At 40.8% G+C, this 17,987-nt stretch overlaps 1 protein-coding gene across 1 annotated transcript in view; it reads left to right on the forward strand.

Moving 5' to 3' along the window:
- Positions 1-17,987, forward strand: part of NUDT9 (nudix hydrolase 9) — a 53,898-nt gene that overhangs the window by 25,897 nt on the left and 10,014 nt on the right. The gene's annotated exons all lie outside the window — the stretch shown is intronic.

Here is a 17,987-nt window from a genome sequence, read left to right on the forward strand (position 1 = left end):
GGTTTGGATGAGTGGAATCATCTGCTGTTAAGGGGTTAGACAAAGAACACAGATGAATGTTAGAGGCATGTATAGGTGTACTGTATCTCCAGAATTTTCAGTGCACCAGTAACATTAAAGGTGTGAGAGAGAATACAAATTCAAACAAAACAAGCAAAAAAACCCCTTGATGACTTAGAAGTAGATAAGTTGCATGGAGGACATCATTAAATTCCCAGTGTCATCTGCAGAATGAGAAAACTGAATTAGAATCTCAGATTGAACAGCTGTTTCTGCTGTTCTTTATCATTAAATAGAACATGTTAAGTCATAGCACTAGCAGTGAAGTAAACTATTGTAAATAAATGACCACATGAGCAAAAGCAGATCTCTTATGTCAATGGGAGATAATTGAGGAGTAGCTTCATACATAAAATATGAACGTACTATCGTGTTTAGTAATCTTAACAGAGTTATTATTAAAACTAACAATCCATGTTTCCATAAAATATAAACATTTCACAAAGTATTCATTAACCAACAAAACAAAATGATTGATTTACCCACTCTGAACCTGGAACCTTTGTAGAAGTGGGGGGGTCAAAGCCCAAGTGGATTCCTATGCCCCTTCTCCCCTAACCCTGCACTCCCTTGTGGCCCCAGCCCCCTGCACCCTCTAGTCACCTGGTCCAGCCAGTCTCCTACCTCCAGCAGCTGCATGTAGTTCACCAGGAATGAGCTGCACAGCCCAGCATCTTTCTGCTCTTCCCACCAGTCACCTGCAGCACCATGATCAGCTTCCCTCACTGCAAAACACAGCCCCTTCCAGCATTGCTCTGTGCCTGCCTGAGACTTGCAGTTTGGGGGTGTGTGATGGGGCCTCTGCCCCACACTGGCCTGTAAGGGGTTAATAGAGCCCTAGGGAAGCTGCGCAGGAGGCAGCCAATTAGGGTTGGGGAGCTGAGCCACTTCAATCACTCCCTGGAGCTTGAGGAAGGAGGAGGACTGGCTGCCTCGCAGGCTGAAGGCTGCAAGCACCTGGGACAGAGAGCAGTGTGTAGCAGAAGTGACTGTGGCAAGATGCCACCCTAGGATGGTGCACTGGCATACCGAGCTAATCTCCAGGACAGCCAGCAGGAGGTACCACAGTGGTGAGTCGCACCCTGTCACAAGGGGCAATGCCCACTCTGCCCTCCAAATTACGCTCACGTTAAAAAGTGGGGGGCCCTGGCTTCCCTTGTTCTGGCACCAGTGACTGAAAGTACAATATTTACTGAGAGGGGAAAACTGCACCAGTTCCACAGACAGCCTGTTATTTCTCTCAAAGAAAGTGACAGAATATCCCTTGAATCAAATTTAGTTGTTTCCTTCAGTTAAGATTTATTAATGCACCATTCTGTTAGCTTAAGTGGATTTTAGTATGTGTTTGCCATGTTTTTCCCCAGAAAGTTTTCACCCAGGAAGTTTTCCAGTTAGGCTGAGCTTCCTCTTTGATCACAACGCTTGATCTTAGATTATAAACTCCTTGGGTTAGACAGGGGCTTTCCATTTTGAGTGTTTGATACAGTACCTCGCACAATAAAGTCCTGACCAGGCCTCTAGCTAATATTGCCTTACAAATATTTAATAGTATTGTTGAAAGTTAGTGTACAAATTAGGTGAACTTTAAGGCTTAGGATTTTTGTAGCTCTTTTTAGGATTTTTTGGTAAATCTACGCAAATCACTTGAAATACAGTAAGTTTTTAATTACAAATGAAGAGTCTGTAGCCTTTACGCTAAAGCTGGGAAAACTTTCGGTGGGCTAGGGGGAATGAATACTTTCTCCTGCTGCTGCCGCCTTCATATATCTTACAGTTCTCTGTTTTTATACTGCACTTATCAGTGTGTTATCTGAATGTTAGATACTTCCATGCAGTGGTGAATTAAGAATGGATGGAACATAACCAAAATGCCTCCACCAAACCCAAGGGACTCCCACAAGAGATTACAGTTTTGCAAAAGTGCTTGTGGTGCTCCCCCTGCCCATGCTCCCCAGCCCCCATGGAAAATGTCCTCTGGGAAATCAACCAAAATATGCAGGTTTGGGGAGGTGGAACCCCTGGTCTACTTTGTGTCTGTCTGTCTTTGACCTCTCCATCCCCATCTACAAAGAAACTTTGTAATTTGAAATTCATGAGGCCCCAGTTCTCTATTCTGCACCTGGTGCAATCATGAACACCAGAGCAAAGTGGGTATAAAATGCTGCCAGATCAGAATGGCAGGATTTAACACCCACTTTGCACCGATATAAATGATGGCCCAGTACAGGGCAATGGAAGAAGAGCCCCATGAAATTTCCACTCCTTTATGTGGTCGATTTCTCCACAGGGCAACAATGGGTTGAAATATTTAAAATCTCCTCTGTAAGCTCTCTTTTCAACAGGTGTGTGAGAACTTGTGGATATTTCTTACTTTACTAATTTTACCACCACCAGAAATGATCCTCCACCAAACCAGTCAAAGTGCGACCTATGTTTACTGTTTAATTGTACAGCAATAACAGCTATAAATACAAAACCAATAATTTATCCCATTGATTGTCAGAAACTAAAAATACAGTAAACTTGTTTGGTTTAAAGGCAGATTGTCAGATTTAATCTACAATAAGGTGTCTTTGGAACAAAGAGGACTTAATCAGATGTCTACATGATGATTATTTTTAAGTGTAGGACTGCAAGCCAGAACCTCCTGATTGCTAATCTGAGTTCTGATACTGACTTGCTCTATGGCCCTCGGGCAAGTCACTTAACTTTGCCTAGTTTTCCCAGTCTTTTATCTGGGTACCGAGGATTCATTACTTAATGCTTCGAAGTGGCCTATGCTCCAATTAAAAACCTCTGGCTGGCCCATGCCAGCTGACTCAGGTTCACAGAGCTCAAGCTAAGGGGCTGTTAAATTGCAGTGTAGGTGTTCAGACTCAAGCTGGAGCCCAGTTCCCAGATACCATGTATGTAATTTTCATCATTTTATCCCCTTTGGACCTTGGCCTCACTTGGAAAAACATGAGTATTGTTAATGTTAGTTAACAAGTGTAAATTAACATGTTAAAATCCTAGTGGAGGTAAGGCAGTTGTGGTTTTAACACCTGTTAGGTGGTTGAGGTAAACTTCAGACTCTCTCCTTAGGAATTACCTTGAGCTGCTACACATTTAAAACTACAACTGTATTGTGTATGCTAGAATTTTAATGTATTATCATCACACATTCTTCCTAATATAGACATAGCCATAGTCAGAGTCCAATCACTTAAACATGTGCCTAACTTTATTCCTGGGTGTATTCCAAATGCAGTCTATTTAGCCATGTAAGAGGCTCCATTTTTTATGGCTAAAATTAGGCATGTGCTTGTGTGTTCACAGAAGTGGAACCCTAGTTTCTCTTGCTAAAAAACACCCTTGTAGACATCAGCAGGGGAGCATGAAAGCCTTATAAAATATTTTCAAAAGAATCCAGAAAAAAGTCAAGCTGCTGTATCAAATTGCAATTTAGGAAAAAACCCTACTTCCTTACATAGTTTGTTCCTCTATAGAGGAACAATTGGCTCAAATATTTAGACTCATTCATAAGCTCTCTTTTCAGTAAAAGCAAGGAAAACTTGTGGATATTTCTTCTGTAACTAATTTTAATAACCCTAGAAATAGTCTTGCACAAAACCAGTCTGTGCAAGATACTTATACAGCCATAGTAATCATAACAAATATAAAGTATGGGCTTACCCCAGAGGAGGGGGAAAGCTAAAAATAATACAAATATCCAATAAGTTATTTGATTTAACAAGAAACTGTCAGATCAAAGAGTGTTAGCCCAAAATTTAGGCTTTGGAAAAAAAACCAAACCAAACACTTTAATGGGGTAGGACTCACCCAGCGGCACCTCCTGCTGGCTGTCTAGGAATTAGCTCTTTTTACCAGCTCTGGAGCGCCTTCTGCTGGTGTCTCGCCATTGCTGGCCCCCCTGTGTCTGTCCCAGACCCTCCAGGCAATACCCCACAGATCTGGGTCTCCCCAGCTTGCCTCAGCCTATGGGCTATTGCCAGTCACCATCTAGCCCCCTTTCACTGGGGCCAACTGCAGTCTGTATAAGCCAGTCATCATAGGCAAGGGTGTTTGGACCTCCTGCCTCCACCTACCCTTGGGCTGCCCAGTTGCAACCCCAGTACCTATTTGGTCTTCTACTAGGCCTGAAGCCAGGGGGTGGGTTTCCAGGCCAGAGCTCCCTAGCTCCTCTGGCCTTCCCCCAGCCCTGCTCCATCTCAGTACTTTGGTATGCTCCTAGCAGGCAGACAGGTCTGTCCCTCCCTCTCAACAAGCAAGAGAGAGTATCTCTGTGCTTCTGGCCCACTGCCCTCTTATAAGGGCCAACTGGGCCCTGATTAAGCCAGTCGCGGCCTGATTGGGGCATGGCCCCCAACTGAGGCTGCTTCTCCCAATCACCCCTGCTTTTCATTCCCTGTCAAAGCCCTCTCCCCGGGCTGTTTTAAGTCTTTTAAGGCAGGAGCAGGTGACCACCCGGCTATATTAACCTAAAACAAATAGAAATGTTTCTTTGAAATTGATAGATTAGAACATCGTGCAAATTCATAAAAATCTGAAAATAAAACTGGCTAGTTTCTTTGGATTGTCCAGCCCAGGAGAAATTCAGGAAGTAAAAACACAGCAGAAATAGTCAAATAGTAAATGAGTTTTCAAATGTATTTGTTTTAATAATATGAAGTGTTGTATGCAACATGGGCAGGGCTATTTAATATACCAGTACTTTCTAACCGCACAGTGGCATTAATTAAAAATACATTTATTCCCTTATTAATGTACAAATTTCTATAAACTTGAGTGTTAAATACAAACTATGCTTCTTTTCTTCTCTACACCTCCATATGGGTTCAGATATACAATAATAATTGTGAGACTGTATTCTAGAGAATCATTGATATATTTTGAAAATCTAATCTGGCTCTTCAGCATCTGACTTGATAGCTTGAGCTAATAACCTTAAAGTTCTTGTAATTTCATTTAGTCCTACAATCTAAAATTAGGTCTCTGAGGAACAAAGAGGATTTACAAATAGACTGTTATGTAGACAAAATTGATTAAGTGCAGACCTGCAAGCAAGGAACTCCTGATTTCTAATCTGAGTTCCGATACTGACTTGCTCTACTGCCTTGGGCAAGTCTCTTAACTTTATCACCTTACTTTCCCTGTCTTTAACCTGGGATAATACTAGTCTACCTCATATGGGTACTGAGGATTCATTACTTAATGCTTCTACAATAATTTTTTTAGATATAAAGTACTGAATGGATATAAAGTACTGCAAACACTCCAGTATATTTATTTATTATTTACTAGGTGGATGAGGTAACCTCTAGGCTCCCTACTCAAGAATTACCTCGAGTTAGCTAACATGTTTAAAACTACAGCTGCCTTGTGTATGCTAGGATTTTAACATTAGTCAATTATCTAGTTAGTTAGTAACAAATCTACCAACATGTGATAGCAACACACCCTCTTTTCCTGTGTCATAGTCAGAGCCCAATCCAGCTCTCACTTAAACTCGTAGCTAACTTTATTCTTGCCTGTAGTCTAAATGAAGTCAGTGGAGCTTCTTGCATGGTTAAAGTTAGGTATGTGTGTATTTGTTTACAGAAGAAGAGCCTTAGGTTTTCTCTTCCTAAAAAGACCCCTTTAGACATTTTCAGAGGAGTAGAAAAAATCTTATAAAAATATTTTTTAAAGAATTCAGCAAAAAACCAAGCTGCTGATTCAAACTGGAATTTAGAAAAAAATGAAAATAAGTTTAGTTGACTGTCCCTTTAACAGTCAAGATATTTCACTCAATCTTTGTAACATCTCATAAAGTAGTACATACACAAAAGTCTTAAGGAGCAGCACTGTCCTTTTCCACACAAAGAGTTTAACTGCTTCTGATTTGTCTATTTCCTCTTGACATGCTGATTCATGCTGGAAGAGAGAGTCTCAGCAGGAGGTGCATTGTGCAGTTAAGGATGGGGGCCTTTTCATGCACAAATAAATGTGGCTCTGATGTTGTGCAGTAATACAGATGCAATTGTAATATAATATAGAAGACTGGCCTCACCCCCACTGGGATAAAGGGAGATGGAAATGGCTGAAAAAAACAAAACAGTGAAATCAAGATCGCAATCCAAAAATCAAATTCCTACGCTAGATGTGTCACTCAATCCAGATTTTAAAACTATTTAAAAAAATGTGTTGTCTTTCAACTTCTCGCATATCAGAGAGGATAAATAGGTGTGTCAAATTTAGTTATTTAGTTGCTCCATGACATTCATCATTTTATATGCACTAAACAGACCACAAGTTAGCAGTGTGCTATTGTAATTGCTACAGAATCTATTCTAAGGCTAAAAACATGTAATATAAATGCCTTATTTGAAATGAATGGCCTTGACATCTATATGAATAGGACTTAGCTTTATTCTATAATATTTTTATTGCTTTTATTAACCTGATTTGGTGCCTTGAGCTTTGACATTCTTCCCTTCATTTTTCCTTGCTTTTTTAATCTGCTGCTTTTATAACTGAATCAAATTAAGCCCCTGATGCTGTAGTTCGTACACAGTCAAAATTTCCCGAACAATTGGAGATTTGCCAGTGTAGGGACTGCATGTTCCAGACCTGAGTTTGGACCTCTAGATCAGTGGTTCTCAATCTTTCCAGACTACTGTATCCCTTTCAGAGGCTTATTTGCCATGCACATCTCAAGTTTCACCTCACTTAACTTGCTTACAAAATCAGACATACAAATACAAAAGTGTCACAGCGTACTATTACTGAAAAATTGCTTACTTTCTAATTTTTACCATATCGTAAAACAATTTTAATATAAATATTGTACTTACATTTCAGTGTATAGTATATAGAGCAGTATAAACCAAGGCATTGTATGAAATTTTAGTTTGTACTGACTTCTCTAGTGCTTTTTATGTAGCCTGTTTTAAAACTAGGCAAAAGCTAGATGAGTTGATGTATCTGCTGGAAAATCTGTGCATACCCTCAGGGGTAAGCATACCGTGGTTGAGAACCATGGCACAAGGTGAGCAGCAGGATCTTGATTTAAATTCCAGTGTCAATATTTTGATGTGGGATGTTTTGTTTGGTCAGTGGAACTGGCATTGCTGTATTCTTTTCTCTCCTTTCTGGCACTGAGGTAATTGACTCAATTTTTATTTCTGAATGTGCCAACTACATTCTGTTGCATATGTTAGCCATGGAGAATACAAAAAGCAGCCCAACCATATGTAGCTACTCCCCATTCAAGCATTAGCGAGACAGATGTAACACTAATGTGGTAGGTGTAAGATATAAAGCAGATTGCATTTACCACTCCTGTCTGGTTAAAAGAGAAAGGCAAGCTGCTGGGGCAGGGGCAGGAATTCTAAAAGTCAGTTGGTTTTAATTCAATACCTTCCCTTCTTTTACATACATACTATGGACCTAACCCTGCAATCAGATCCATGCCGGCAGAATTCCTCCTGTGTTAATTCCATTTCAGGATAAATAAGTACAAAGTTAACACAATATATCTGTTTAATCTGCTTTGATTGTGGATGAGCAATATATATGCAGGGTATGCTTCAGCATTAAAGAAAAAACAGATGGTGTCTCTGTTGTTTGTATTATACTTGTATACAAAATTTTAAGTATGCTATTTTATACAATTCATATAATATGTGTTAAGAAACCCTACATTAAAGGAACATTAAGGTTGCAAAGTCAAGCATTCAGAAATTCGGAAGTGTTAGAAGTAAAGTTAACTCCTTTGTGTGTAACTAGCATGAGGGGAACCCCTCTGGCCTGTGTTATGCAGGAAGTCAGACTAGATGATTAATATGTCCCTTCAGGCCTAATATTTATGAATTTCTGAAGGTTATAGATAGGGTAAGCAGGAGTTCACAAGAAAAACTGAAATGCAGCAAATTTAAATCAGATAAAAGGAAATAGCCTGTAGGACTCATCATTACTACATATAATTGAGACAAAAAGCTTAACAGGATTCATAGAAGGATTGGACATTTATACGGCTAAGGAACACATTCATGGTTATGTGAGAGTAAAACATATTGTACAAGGCGAACAAACTCTCATGTCTCAGGTCTAAACAAATCTATACTCCTGGGGTTATAGAGAAACTTCCCCTGTGGGCAGATAATTCCATATGTTCTTATGACAGTTAAGTGTAAAAGTTCTAAAGGAAATGTTTAAAAGCTATAGTAATCTATATTTTGAATAAGAATAGATGACTCCAGAGGAGCAACATAGCTGAATTCATTCTCTGGGCTTGGTGGCTGTTGATAGAACACTCAAGCTATTATTACCTCAAAGTCAAATTCTGACCTGGTGTGAGAGGACACAATTCCATTAGCTTCAGTGGGTTTACAGCAGGCTTGAATTCATCCCTCTCTATCTCGGCTGGAGTTTTCACAGGAACCAAGGAAATTAGGAGCCTAACTACCATTGAACTGTGATGGCATTTGGGTATCTAAGTCTGTTAGGCATTTTTAAAATCCTATGCTAATGCATTTTCAATATTGTTGAAATGCCTTTCAACTTGATATTTAAGGCCCTCTGAATGTATAGTGTCAGCCTAGTTCTGCAAATAATGTAAATTTGCTGTGGGACCATTTAATACAGTAAAGAGATGAATGGGTGAATTGGTACTTAAGTTCAACTAGAGTATTTTCTTTTTAATTGTTTGCTCTAGTTTATTATATGTTTCTAGTGTTTTAGGTTCATTTTAAAGTGAAGGTATTAAAAAGAAAAGTTACCTGAGCTGGATCATATAGAACAGGGATATAAATAGGGCCTGACAGAGGGAAAAATTATAAAAAACATTAAATAATTGTTTTTAAATAGTACTAATAATCATAATTTGAAAATGTTTAATGATACTTTTATCACTGTTTCTTCATTGAGATTTAAGATTTCATTTGGTTCCGGTTTAAGTGATCATTTTGCTTAAACTTTGGTCCCAGCATAGTTTAACTAGATTATTATGGCAAAAGTAGGATACCTATTTTTGCCTAATGAGATTTCCGCAAATATATGGTGCATATTTGAATATCTCATGCTGTATGAACATGCAGATAGGCGTGTATGATCCAAGACTGGGGCCCCTCACTGCTGTTATAAAACAAATATGTAATAATATAGAGTTGCCTTTCTTTCAGTGTGGGATTTGTGAACCTTTGCCTCCCCTCCCTCCTTTTCATTAAAAATTGAATAGCTAATGTAATACTGACAAGTCAGGAAATTCAAATTTATGGTCCTCATAGCAATTGGAACTCACAGCCACATTGCTTATCCATTAAATGTTCAGCCAGAGATGATATCAGGAAACACTGCCTCTGTTGTCTGGGGTACTTATATGGCCCCCATTCCTGAAGCATATGAGTGTCTCAGTCTTTAATGTATTTATCCTCATCTATGCTGAGTTACAGGGGTGTGTGTGTCATCAACTAGATTCTCCAGAGGACTTGTGCTTGGACCAGGCTTGTGTTGACTTGTCTGAAGCTGCAGTGCCATCTAGTGGTATGAGTATTATAATTATTGTAGGTTTCATGTTAGTCTGTATCAGCAAAAACAAGGAGGAGTCCTTGTGGCACTTTAGAGACTAACAAATTTATTTGGGCATAAGCTTTCAAGCTTTTCAAAATCAGAAACTACTGTGATGTATCTATCTAAGGCTTTGTCTACCCTGGCAAATGAAAGACACAACTTTTGTCATTCAGAGGTGTTAAACCCCTCCTCCCACTCCCAAAAGACAAAAGTTTTGTCAACGACAAGCACCAGTGTGAACAGTGCTTTGTGGGGTTGGAAGTTTTTTGTCGGCAGGAGAGCCTCTCCTGCCAACAAATACCGGCTACACTGTGCGCCTTTTAGCAGCACGGCTGCGGTGGCACAGCCATGTCGCTGAAAGCTGTGTAGTGTAGACATGGTCTCAGTTTCACCAGGTTAAATCCAGAGTAACACTGGATTTACAACAGATGCATATGAGTTCAGACTCTTCCCCCAGTACCTTACCTTTCAAGAGTTTCACAGCTCATGCCGTTAGTGTTTTCTTTCGTTTAAAATGTAAATATGCAAGTAAAATTTCAGTATAACAACGTGAGGTTGCTTTCTGTTACCACTTTTGGGACTAACGAAAGGACCTCCTAGAATTATCTTAGGCACTGTGGAAAGGAACTCTCACACCAATGGAAATTATTTGAAAGGCCTCTGACATTATTATCCACAGATACAGTTATTACTAAACAACCAGGATGCACCCCATGTCCCAACTCAAAAAGTAATTGTCACCACTGCTGTGTGAGCTCCATTTGATGGTGATCCTGAGATAATGTCATAGTCGTGTATAACTGTAATGGTAATTATTTTGCCTCCTATTATAAGGCTGAGACGGGACAAGGAGAAGGTACTGGGATCCAGATTAGGTTTGGGCTTGGGTTGTTGTAGAATTAGATTTCTCTACAAACTTCCAAAAGCTTGAAAAATAAGAATAAACATGTTGAAAAAATATCTTGATGGTAACCTGTCAATCAGAGAGTGCTCTGATATTCTGTAATTAGAGCTTTTTTCTCTCTGAAGTTAGTGAGTCTTTTCCGCCTCATCCACCGCTAATGATTACATTACCCGAAGAGGCAGTTGAAATGAAGGAAACTGTTGTGGAGGAAATGGCGCTGCTTGTGAAGGAAACTGCGATGGAAACCTTGGGTGATTCCTACGCCACAGTGGAAAATACAAAGCATTGTCAATGTCAGTAAATTCAGACTCAGGATTATAAATAGTTTTGAGTCCATTTTAAAACTAAGAAATTAAATGCAGAAAGTTAACAATAAGCAGGAGGTTTACCTCTCCACTGGCACTTCTATCACTCTCATCCAGCTTTGGAAAACAAAAGAAGATATCATTAAATCTTACCCTTACGTAGAGCACCTTTCATCCCAATACTTATAAAATAATTACAAAGTACACCCTTCTAGCTTTAATTAAAGTTCCACATGTCGAACAGCAAAGGAGAGACATTTTAAAAGAGGAACTCATTGGAACTTCAGTGGAATTCACCCTTGTACATCAGGAAACCTGCTTCCTGAAAGGTGAAATCTGCAGTGCTGATGACCCATGGGGGAGGTTTCCTTGCTGGTGCTTGTGATCTATTTGTTTGTTGTTGGTAAAGCTTTGATGTAGAAGAGGAATAACATAAGAAACTATTTCTTTACCATCTATCAGGTTTAGAAAAAAATGTATTTTAAGGAAGTTCTTCCAATAATGAGAAGCAACATAGTTTCCATTTCTAGTCGTCCAATATTTGTATAGCTGCGTGTTCACTACTGACAGGGACTGGTACAGCAATGGCCATGCTCAGAACACAGGAGAGAAATAGAAATCTCATTCTGGTGGAGTAACCAATGAAAATGGAGATTAGAAATAAATAAGTGTGACTCAGTAGTTTTGGAGAAAGGAGAAGAGGATGCTGTCCTGTGAGTAGGGCACCAGAATATGGAATCAGGCAACGTGAGTTCTGTCATATTTCTGCCTGTGTCTTGCTGTGTGACCTTGAGCAAGTCACGTAATCCCTGTCCCTTGGTTTCCCCATCTGTAAAGTGGGGCTAACATATGATAACAAATGCTCTGCAATTTAAAAATGAAAAGAGCTATATTAAGGGTTAAGCATTATTTTAAATTATTTGAGCAGAGTTAACTTAAACCCTACCCAGACTACTACTTACAATGTTAAATTCCTTAGCAAAATTTATAAGAGTGAGTAACTTGGCATTGGTCCACACTTTGCAATTTTTAAGGCATGCTTCTCCTGTGTAACTGCACTATATTCAAGCCCTGACCCTGACTGACCGTTTTAGAGCCTCCAGCAGGGCCTGTGGAAAATGTAGAAAGGACACACTAACATCTGAAAAAGCTCAGTGTGACTAGTAAAATGTGGGCGTTCTCTGCGGATATTATTGCCACAGTAGTTGAGGGAAATTAATTGGAAAGTCATCCACTGCAAGGCACTGAGTGCTGTCAACGTCGCCTCAATTGAGACTTGAGCACACAGAGCCCCTGGTGGCTGGCACAAAGTATCTCACAGGACCTCGCCCTAAATTTAGACCTTTTACATATTCATCATCATCACTAATTTAAGATCTGGTCCAGTGCTTTCTGAAAATTCACACATACTGCATCCCCTGAATTTCCCTCAGATATTGTGGCAATAATACCTTCAAAGAGCTCCGATGTGTAAGTTAATCAAACTGCGTTGTTGCAGATGTTCTTTAACTTTTCTCCACAAATGGCCCTGAATCTAGTTAAACTCTCTGACCTATGATTCCTTTTGTCATGTTGGTTCCTATCCAGAATATTGGAGTTATAGATAATTGCCAGTTTCCAACATTTTGGAATATCTCCCAAATCTAAAAGGACTGGCTGATTTTCTTGCTTACTTCCTTTATGCTCATAGATTAATGTTACATAGATCTCTTTCTTTGTCTGCTTTTAGAGCGACAGAGATGTGATGTGTGTGGCTAATAATGCCACAGTTCTATCACTTCCCTGAACAACTGGAAACTAGCAAGAAACAGGAGCCAAGGTTTTCAAAAGTGACTAGTGATTATGGATGCCCAGCGTGAGACACCTTAAGTCCTGATTTTCAGAGGGTGAGTTCTTAGCACTTTTTGAAAATCAGGCCCCTTTAAGGCATCTCAACGCATAAATTTATGTACTCAGAATTGCTAGTCACTTTTGAAAACATTAGCTGAGTCAATGAGGTAAGAGCTCTTAGTTAAGTTAAATCCAACTGTCCCGCTTGTAAGCTTGCTGACTTGTCAACTTTACTACAGGTTACTCATATTTAATTTGTGGGATGGCAGTCTCCCGTATGCTATTGTAAATGTGCTAATGCTCATCCAGAGGTTCTGAACCTCTTCACCTCGTGCACCAGAACCAGTCATTCTTTGTCTATTGCATCATTTATATTTTTTGGTGGGGGGGGGCGGAGGAATGTTTAATTTTCATTGAGATTTTCTGCTATTTGTTTCTCATTATTTCTGTTCCTTCTCTTTACTTCTGAAGCTTTTTCTAATGTTACCATCCTTTCCTCCTCCCATCTAATGCCCATTGAGATCCTACATATAAAATTAATGTCTAATGATTATTTAAACTCATCCCATTAGACGATAATACTTGCATTACCTTGGCCTGGCAGGGTGATCACTGCAACACTCAAGAAATCAGCTTGTCCCAGTGAAGTCTGCATGTGCCTGGCTAGTATTTAAATGCTGTTTCTAATGCCTTGGCTTTAATCAGAAAACCACAGTTCACCATGAATCACAAATTCTTAATACCTGTTGGAGAGTTAGTTTAATTTCTTGTCAACTGTTAAGATTACAGAAATCCCAGAGACTCACACTGGAGCATGTTAAAGGGCTGGTAAAGGAAATGCATGCAGAGGTTATTGCATGCACAGCATGTTTTATGATGTTCTCAGTATTGGTGTGTTCTGACTTATGGAAAAAGACTTCAGAAGCTGATCTCGCTTGCACGGGTACAGCCACCCTGCCTAGGTGCTCAGCATGATGGGACTGCTTGCCCAAATGATCACTTGTGGCTGGTGTTGGATTCCCCAGTCTCCTTGTTATTGGGGCAGGAGTAATAAAGGGTTGCTATCCTTGTGCGAACCGAGGGCAGCAGAACTGTACCTGGCATACCACAATGGAGGGACTCACCCTCAACTGAACAGCACCCGCTAGGCAGGGGACATAGGCTCCAAAGCCCAAGGAGTTGAGAGAGGGTGTGGACAGGTACTTGTACCTGGTGGTGTGGGCCCTGTTTAAAGGTCGTAGACACCATTTGACTCTTCCTCTCTCCATGGTATAATAAAAGAGCTAATTTAGACTGAATTTAGAGTCTTGTTACACCCTGCAGAGCTGAAATCACTGATACCTAGGTCTAAGTATTAGACGTACTTTGGGACTGTGTCTCTGTTGCAAGAGACTGCCCAGTGTGCACCAGCCGTGAGGCTCCCCCACTAACAGCTGAAATCATTGAGAGCTGTGTTAAGTGGTGGGGGGCCCTGAAGACATCTTGGCGAGGGGCTAGCAGGGTGGCTGGCAGAGAGGTGTGACCAGCAGGGCGGCTGGTGGAGAGGTGTGGCAAGTGGCTAGCAGGTCCCCGCAGAGGTGTAGCAATTGGCCATTGGGGCAACGAGCAAGTGCCTGAGTAGTGCAGGATGTAAGGTGCCTCCTTGGTGCCCCCCCCCCCCCGTCTTCCACACAGGGTGGGAGGTAAACTCTGCAGATGAACCTCTGAACTCTGGGGCTGCACTGGCCAAGGGCAGCAACTGTGAGTGGAGTACAGAGAAAGGATGGGCTTGTTAAAGGAACTTTTGGGTTGCTGGACGTAAGACCCTGAGGGGAAAAGGACACTGCCCAACTTACTTGGGGATGGGTCTTTTGCTCATGGTTTGTGTTTATGAGCTCTAGTTGCAGCGTTTTCCCAAATTAATGCTGAGTTAATTCCCTCCTTTTATTAAAAGTTTTTGCTACACACAGACTCTGTGCTTGGAAGAGGGGAAATATTGCCTCTTAGAGGTGCCCAGGGGATGGTATGTAATTGTCCCAGGTCAGTGGGTGGGGGCTCGAGCTGGTTTTGTGTTGTATTGGTGAAAAGGAATCCCTAGATACTGAACCTGGTCCTTGTTGCTGCTGGCTTCACCTGGCAGAAGGGTTACATATGAATGTACATATATTTTAAAAAATCCTCACAACCTTAGCATTTGCTTGGACTTGTATCTTTCTTGATAGATGAAGAGAAATTATGTATTGGTTGAATTCAATAGTTAAAAATAAATAGTTTTAATAAATGAACAAACCAAAAACTATTCTGAGGAGGGGAACTATCACTCGGGGTGGGATTTTCAAAAGCACTCAGCATGAACGTAACTTTGCTTTCCTCTGAAGCACCACAGTGCTTAATTGTAATGAAAGTGGTGCTGGGGCTCAAGCAATTCTTTACTTTCATAACTGTTGGGGCAAGACCAGAGGTGCCAGGGCAATGAACTGCCAAGACCAGAAGTTCCCGGGCTCAGCCCTGGCAAGCCCTGGCACAAATTAAGCACTGGCCAACATACGTTGACTTCAGTTGGAGTGGAGTGAGGCAACTGACTCCAATAGGAACAGAGTTGGGCCAATACTGAACAATTTGAAAATCCCACCCCTGCTTTCCAGTTTTTGATTAATTGAAGTAGAATTTATACCTAACTCTGATAGGACAGGAAGTGAAATATATGCTGGAATATATTAAAAATATTATAATGAGAATTAATGATTATTCTGATATTAGGCGTAGTGTAGAGATCAGGACCTGATTCTAACTCTGGAGTTACCATATTGAAGTCAGCAGGGTTACACTGGTGTGAAAGTGGAGTGGAAACAGAATCAGACCCCATCTATGTGAAAATGTACTTCTAGTTGCATTTATCATGACTAGACATTTCTGTGAAGGACATAGAGCTTAATGGAATGCAAGTGATTTTGAAGCTTGTAATTGAGTAGACAGTTGAGAGTGGGGAACGTAGTAATTATACAAAGCCATTTTAGAAAGTTTTTATTAAAGATGATTTGGTAGGCTCAGTACAGATCAAAACGTTGGATTTTTTACCTCACCGCCTGTTAAGAATTAATGTTGAAATGATTATAATCAATCGGAAAGTCAAGTGTGCTGTGGATAAGCCTCTTTAATCTGTCTGTCTATCCTTAGTTTTAAACTGTTGTCTATTGCCAAAATATCGGAGTGCCTTCCATGTAAAGTAGATAGCGATAGTGTAGTCCTCTGTAGACTTCACAGGGTCTCTGGCTCTTCTCCCCGGTGGACTAAAATCTCTGCATAGGACAAGATTTTGTTTTTGACTCTTTTTAGATTTCATTAATTTACCTTTTTCCCCCTTTAGACTGATTTATTTCAGTTTATTTTGTTTTTAATATTTATTTATGGGTTGGTTGGGTGTTTTGGGTCAAAAAGGGTCTCAAGTGTTGTAGCACAATCTCATCCCACTCATTTTGGAGTCATGGGACCAGATCCTCTCAAGACTGGTCCATCTGTTCCCAGTGCAGTTTGGTCAGGGGATGAGCCAAGGGAAACTGCAAAGGTGGCATAATCAGGTGCTGGGCTGGTCCCATTGAGAACTTAGAGTAGCCTCAGGGCTGTTCTATCATACACTGGTTTCAGTAACCCCAAAGGGGTTTGTACTAAATGTTTGGGCAATCCAGTAAAGTTGGTTATGTCATGACTGGGACAAGGGTGTTCAGACCTAGTGGTTGGAGATACTGGGAGGTCAGAGTCTAAGTCAGAACAGAGGGCAAACTGAGAGTCAGACATCGGGTAGGGTCAGGTTACGAGGAGATCAGGGTCAGGCACCAGATTACAGATAGTAATTGAAGAGCAAAGCTAAGGACAAACTAGGGTCAGAAGCCGAAATATCGGGTCTGGAGCATAGACAGGCAGGCACACACAGCTTCCTATCATGGCTTCCTGATTTAAGTACTGGTACCAGCCAATCAGTGGGCTGCGAGAGAGTGCCACTCAGGTCCTGCTGGGCTGTACTTCCTGCCAAGCCCAGCCTCACAGAGTCCTCCTATGGGAGCCCAGCCTTAGCCTGCTGCGGCAATGCAGGGCCCTCAGCATCACAGAACCTCCCAGGTTCCAGCCCTGCAAATTTTTACAGGTTAATTACCTTCACTGTTAAAAACGTCCACCTTATTTCCAGTCTGAATTTGTCTAGCTTCAACTTCCAGCCACTGGCGCATTATACCTTTCTCTGAGCCCATTGTCAAATATTTGTTTCCCATGTAGCTACGTATAGATGGTAATCAAGTCACCCCTTAATCTTCTCTTTGTTAAGCTAAATAGATTGAGCTACATGAGGCTATCACTGTAACCCTTTAATCATTCTTGTGGCTCTTCTCTGAACCTTTTCCAATTTTTCAACATTCTTCTTGAATTGTGGATACTAGAACTCGACACAGTGTTCCAGCAGTGGTTGCACCAGTGCCAAATACAGAAGTAAAATAACATTTCTATTCCTACCCGGGATTCCTCTTTTTATGCATCCAAGGATTGCATTAGCCCTTTTGGCTACGTCGTCACACTAGGAGCTCATGTTCGGCTGATTATCCACCACAACCCCGAAATCTTTTTTCAGTTTCCTGGGATAGACTCATCCCTCCTGTAAGTATCGCCTACCTAGCCTATTTAGCCATATTAAAACACACATTGTTTGCTTGCGCCCAGCTTACCGAGCGATCCGGCTCGCTCTGTATCAGTGACCTGTCCTCTTCATTGTTTACCACTCCCCCAATTTTTGTGTCACAGTGCCCTCTTTCTGTTCAGATGTTCTGCACCTTTGGGGCTATAGAGGGGCCATGAAGCTATTTGTACTACCTCCTTGTGACCTGGAAGGTTACAGGAGGCTTCCTTCCTCATAACCTCTATAAATCTCCCCCTTCCACCAGGTGTGGGTTACAGCGTTTGGTGTGGGATGGAGTGGTGGTGGTAGGAGGATTTAGCTGCTTTAGAGAGCAGGATAGATCCTTTATGTATAATTATTTCATAAAAGTGTCAACAAACTATGCCTCTAATTCACTGAAGCTGGTTAGGTGACTCATAGCAGTGGAAAGAGCAGACAAGTAATGGTATACTGTGGTCAGACAGAAACAAAAATACAGACAGAAAATTATATCCTCTATAAGAGATTTCAAGCTAAGAGTCCCATGGAAGGGATCCTCCTTCATGGGAATAGCATAGGCAATGTGCTCTGTAAAAGTAATATGCTTATAAGAAGCACACAAGATTTTTTTTAGGGGAAAGGCAATACACCATGTTTATTGAAAATACAACAATTAGCATATGCATTTAATTACACCACACACACACGCACTCAC

Source organism: Lepidochelys kempii, chromosome 4, assembly GCF_965140285.1.
Source record: "Lepidochelys kempii isolate rLepKem1 chromosome 4, rLepKem1.hap1, whole genome shotgun sequence".
NCBI lineage: Eukaryota > Metazoa > Chordata > Testudines > Cheloniidae > Lepidochelys > Lepidochelys kempii.